General features: G+C 47.0%; 1 protein-coding gene across 2 annotated transcripts in view; it reads right to left on the reverse strand.

The window, feature by feature from the left end:
• Positions 1–4,752, reverse strand: part of sema6cb (semaphorin 6Cb) — a 170,169-nt gene extending 165,417 nt beyond the window's left edge. For both annotated transcript variants that reach the window (XM_083918214.1, XM_083918212.1), the window contains exon 1: positions 4,562–4,752. The gene's annotated coding sequence lies outside the window, so the exon portion shown is untranslated. The remainder of the gene's footprint in view (positions 1–4,561) is intronic.
• Positions 4,753–6,000: the final 1,248 nt, after the last annotated feature.

The following is a 6,000-nucleotide window of genomic DNA, read 5'->3' on the forward strand; positions in this document are numbered from 1 at the left end:
CAGAGACACTTGTTTCCTTATTTCAGTTGAACAAAGAAGTGGGGGGGGGGACTGAAGTGGATTTAGAGGGGAAGCTATGTTTCTGTACTCTCCATGGTGGCGAGAGGGAGTGCGCGGTGATGTCTGTATTATATTAATCTTTTGGGAGTTAATATTATCCTACTGAGCATTAAGGTTTTTTAAAATAAACAGGATTCTGGAGGATTGCGGGGTTGACGCGGCTGAATGGGAGTTTTGGAAGATCGTTGCGCTGAGTCATCAGCTAATAATCCTTTAAAACGATGAAAATCCATGCACATATGAAGCCGCATTAGCTACTTCTTCGCATGAAATATGCATGAAAAATGACAAGGATTCTTTTTCGGATGAGTCATTATTTTATCCTTCAAGAGAGATCCTTTCTGTTGTGCATGCTCCTTCCAAGCTGCCCTGTGGGTAGCACACGCAGCCTCCTTGCTATACAAATCAAAGTGTGTGTGTGTATGTATGTGTGTGTATGTGTGATACAGTATATAGTGAATAGGTGCTCTCTGCTTCATCTAAAAAGGGCAACCGATACAGGAGGGAGGGAGGGATGAGGAAAAGCATGCATCTATGAGTATGATGACTCTGAAGAACAAAACCACAAACAAAACCCAGAAACCTTAGTGCATGACTGGAAACACAAAGAAAGGAGAATATAAGCCTTGAAAACACAGCAACTGAGGTTTTTCACTCTCAACAAAGATTCTTTCATGAGACATGCGACGCTCTCCGGCCTAAAAATATAAATCTGAGGCAAATTTGCTGAAGCTGCACGCTAAAGGTTAAATTTTCCCCTTCTAATTGCTGGACTCCATCCACAGTGCTCCACGAAGCGTAACCAGACAGTCATCCAGTGTTCCCGCTGCGCTGCTTGTGGCCGCGGCGGGCTGGCAAGCGGAAATGTTAACCCCTCGTCGTCCATGTTCGACGAGGGGTTAACATTTCTGAAGGAACAGCTCGACAAAACCACAGGAAGACAGCCAGTCTGGATGGACGGGCCGAGGCCTGTCACTTGTCCAGTTTGTGGTCTGCCACCCTCCTGCCGTCTTTTTCTTCTCCTTCCCTCTAGCCTTTCACTGAACTCAAAGCTTTTCCTCCCGAAATTTACACACTCATCAGCTTGGCTATAATTTCCAGTCCTGCACAAACCGCACCGGGACCACAGGAGGCAAGCCACCGCATGCCTGTTTTTGGAATCAGACGTAATTATAAGCCTGCCAAATGTTCAAATCTAATAAATGATGGTTGGTCTAAGGGCACAAAAGGTTGTCAAAGCTGAAAACATCCCCTTTATTCCACCTTTACTTCCAGGAGGCTGCAACAACAATAAATAAGCAGATGTAACTAAATTGGCAGTATACATTATATCCATGCCACAGGCAATCTGGAAATTAACTTTCAAAATCATGCAGGTCAATATATCTGAGATACTGTGCACTGAATCAGCAAAAGTATGATGGAAAGTCTTTCTTCTGAGCATGATAAATAAGTTGTTGCTGCTCAGTTGGAAGAGTGGCTGAAAACTATTGAAAAAAAGCCACAGTCAGTCAGGACAGTGATGGAGGACCCACTCCATCCATGCTGCAGCAGGCACGAGGCAGGTCTGCCTGCTATCCTTAACCTGTGCATTTGTAACGCTTGGAGCAACATGTTAATGTGATTTCTTACCAGCTGTGGCCAAACGGGGCCAGACCTGAAGGCCAAGGCCCGGTGGTCTCAGCAGATAGCCTGGACCCGCGCGTGCTATGTCAGCCCTGGATTATGGATGACGGGGAGCTTGCAGGGCTGACAGGTAATAATTCACTCCCTAGGGGTCCCACACCCTTCACTGGACACAAGAAGCCGGGGAAAGGGGTAAGGGAGGGTGGAGGTACATAGCCTTGAAGCTAACATCCTCGTAAACCCACCCACTTCAAGTAAAGGGGTTTTTATTGGCTGTCCAGTTGCCACGGGTAACCAGCCATTATCAAAATGAAATATGATGTGCCACAGGCCCGTGCCTCTCTCAGGTGCAGGGCCAAACAAAGTCCCATATGTTGCGGACCAGGAGCTGAGATTAACTGTTGCTTCCTGAAGCACGGCACTGCACTGGCTCCTTCTCTACATCGGCAGTTTGCACACTGCCGCCATATGTTTGAGGTCAGAGACACTTCAGACAAATCGCTGTTGTCAAGGTGTCATAACAATCGGCCAGAAAATATAATTCGATGCTCTCAAGTTCCACTGAGCTTGAAATGGAGGGGAAATGAGCGTGAGTGCGACAATTTAGCAATTTGGCTGGGGGGTTTAATGTAACAGGGTTTTTCCCCCTCTGACCAATACGAATTGCAGACAAACTGTGTGTGTATGAGTGTTATATATAGCTTTGTTCAGATATTGAGCACTGATGAAAATGGAAATAGGCCCGCTGAATGTTCCCCAAGGGCCACAGTCCTCAGCCCCCGGTTAGGAGCCTATTTCAACCATCATTACCCTGAGGACCATTAAGAAGATGCCATCTGCACATGCAGGGTCCCTCCATCGGGGCCTCTTGTGGATTCAAACTAAAAGCAAGTGCTGAAATGGAAATCGGAAATAAAATTACACACCGGGCTAAATGCACCATTAACCATGCTAACTGAACGACAGAAGTACCGGGCCTGAAAATGAGAGCTGGACGACAAGGAGGCAATTTTCAGAGGTGACGAGGAAATGAAGGCACTGCTGCTACTTTGCTTTCTCCTCCATCTGGGACTGTAAGTCACCTGTCAGCAGAATGTGACTTTACAAATGGTGTTTGGTTAAAAGAAAGGAGGAAAAACCGAGAGGAGTTGATTGTATGAGTGTGGGGGGTGAATATAGATTTGCATGCACTATATATAGTGTAAGTAGGAGTGCAGACAGACCTGCTGGTAAGAATCAGACACTATCTCAGGCTACACGGACGCATCTTGCTTCTCCTGCAGGGAAGCAGCACCTCTCCTTGTCAGCAGACCAGTAACATGTCAAATAAAATAACCCGGAACCACATCGCAACGTCCCCTGAGCACCACGGTGTGCCAAGTCACTGTACAACTGCAGTAGGAAGCCACAAGCCATCAGCGGCCTTCCCCATCCTTCCATATCACCACTGCAGCAGCTGAGATGAGCAGGGACAAGGCAGAACCGAAGAAAATCACAAGATCCGACCACAGCGTCTCCACTTAGACAGCTGACTGACTGAGGCCAGGGGGTGCATGATGTTTCCCTTCCAACAGCCAAACACAAGAGGCACATTCTGAACGTGTTTACTGTTCAGTCGATGCAATGCACACTTTAAACTGAGCGTGCATTTTTAAAATGCCTGCAAACTTTTTTGCAAGGCTAGGGGATGGATGAGAGAAAAAGAGGAAAGGAGCAGGCTGCATTTGCGTCTGGCACAGATTGCCTCGAAACAGAAGACAGAAAGAAGTAGTGGTGTTGTGTGTCTGTCTTGTGCACGGGATGGATTTATTCATTGTTGAAATGTTTTTAGCCTCAACTGAAACTGAACACCCACTGAGGGCGATGAGAGGGCTAATGCACAACAGGCTGAGACAAATCACAGCCCCACTTCTGCAGAGAGGATGGCTCAAGACCCCAGCGTCCATTTCAACATAAACAAACCACCGGCGCCTCCTGGGAATCTCACGAGAGAAAAAACACAGGTTTCTAAATCTCTTTGTGCGTCGCAGGCAATATACACCGAAGTCCAATACACCCTGCTGCCGCTGAAAGTCTGCACGCAAACGCAGAAACCTGTCCGAATAATGAGCTCATCGCTTTCCCCTCCGAGCTTGGCTTTAAGACAAAACTGCAGCTGAAGTAAAGATCGGTTTTGCAGCTCCGATCTACGGGAAGTGAGACGGTGCCGCTGCACTGTACAACCCAACAGCCTTCTCCTTTCTAAACTCAAGCGCTCAAATGGCTTTCTCAACGTTATCTGCAGGTAAACGAGAGCCACGTCCCCCGTTGTGTGATGCTTTCCTCTGCACAAACAGGTCTCGAGTAAACCAATTTAGCATGTTTTCGTTGGACAATGAACCAGAGTATCCGAATTCAATTTGCAGCTCGGGCGAGACGCCACTTTATCATCCCTGATTGGTGATAAGTTGCCGAGGACTCCTGCAGGGACGGTCAACAGAGAGAGGAGACGTGGTTCGGAGTGTTGCATGAGTGCAAAAAGCACATTTAAATGCACAAATGTGTTTTAAAATAAGGGGCCACGGCGCGGAGCTTGGAGTGATCTGCTGTTCATCCTCTGTGCAGAAACGAGCCCAAACACAGCGGAGGAGAAGAGGACGAACAAGCGGCTCCTCCGGACCCCGAATTCAACTTGGGAGAGTACTCCGGGCTCATGAGAGGAGACGGAAGTGTTGTGTTTACGTGCTTAAAAATGAATAAAGCCGGTTCAACCCTCCTTTACACGGGGAAAGACTCTCCCTGCTGGGACAAACTTGGAGCACCAGACTCCTAATGAGCAAAGTGCCGCAGCAGCAGCAGCAGCAGCAGCAGCAGCAAGCGGACCACTTCTTCTTACCTTATTGTTTCCTCCGTACGTCCAGTGTGTGTGTGGTAGAAGAAAATTAACCGTCGTTGTCTCGCGGAGGAGACACCGAAGAGGTAAAGTCTCGCTGGAGAAGTTGAAGGGGTGTTAGTTTACGGTAGTTTTCTTCGGTAAACGGTGAATAATCCCGGAGCAGCGGAAAAGGCGCCCCTCACTCCTCCTGTGACAAGACTGGAGCCAGACTGAAGTCACAACACTTCGGGAGCCGCGCAGGCCACGCCCACCACACTGGGCTTTGACAGGCGTTCCATCCAATCACAGCGCGGCGTTAGTTACCGCGTCGTCTCCGATTGGTTAATCGTTCGAGTTATTGTGCGTTACGCCCCGCCCAGCTCGGCTCACTTCTCTCCCAGATGTTAAAATGCCTGGGCGTCACGGGGCCCCTGGAACAGCAGCCAGCCAATCAGAGCGCAGGACAGGGGATTTAAACACACATATAGTTTGACTTCATGGGAGGAGCTACTTATTTAAAAGCATGTGAAGCTACATTAGCCCCATTTATATTATGTTACACCATATAAGTAAATGTGTGTGTTTATACATTTTTATATTTGTACATTTTACTGGTTTTGGGACACTTCAGTTCAGGTAGATGAATGGATGGATGGATGGATGGATGGATGGATGGATGGATGGATGGATGGATGGATGGATGGATGGATGGATGGATGGATGGATGGATGGATGGATAGATAGATAGCTAGATAGATAGATAGCGAGATAGATAGATAGATAGATAGATAGATAGATAGATAGATAGATAGATAGATAGATAGATAGATAGATAGATAGATAGATAGATAGATAGATAGATAGATAGATAGATAGATAGATAGATAGATAGATAGATAGATAGGAAACCTACAAATCCAACATGCTGCCCTAATCTGGATTAATGTATTTTTACTTGTTCTTACAAGGTGGAGAGATTATATCTTCGCACTGGTCTGGGAACGCCTCAGGATCCCCCAGTTAGAGCTGGTTAATGTGGCCCGGGAAAGGGAAGTTTGGGGTCCCCTGCTAGAGCTGCTGCCCCCACGACCCGACCCCGGATAAGAGGATGAAGTTAAGTGAGTGATGAGTGAGTGAGTTTATTTGTAGTCTGTGCACTTATGCAACTTGTCTGTGCTTATACTGTGAATGGTACTTTTGTCTGTGCTTAAATGCTCATGTAATTAAATTAGAGGTGCACCGATCTGATACCTGATACAACACAATAAACTAGAGATGGGACCACACCAGCTGCAACGCCAAATCAGGCCAGGGAGACCTACACCTGGCATAATACTCAGAAAAGTGTGGTACATGTGGTTAGTGGTACTCAGTGTTGACAAGTGCACTGTGGCATGAGGTCTGAATTACTGAAGAACTGCAACTAAACGTTATTTTCACCATTATTTCAGTACAATTAT

This window comes from Echiichthys vipera (assembly GCF_963691815.1).
Source record: "Echiichthys vipera genome assembly, chromosome: 8".
NCBI lineage: Eukaryota > Metazoa > Chordata > Actinopteri > Perciformes > Trachinidae > Echiichthys > Echiichthys vipera.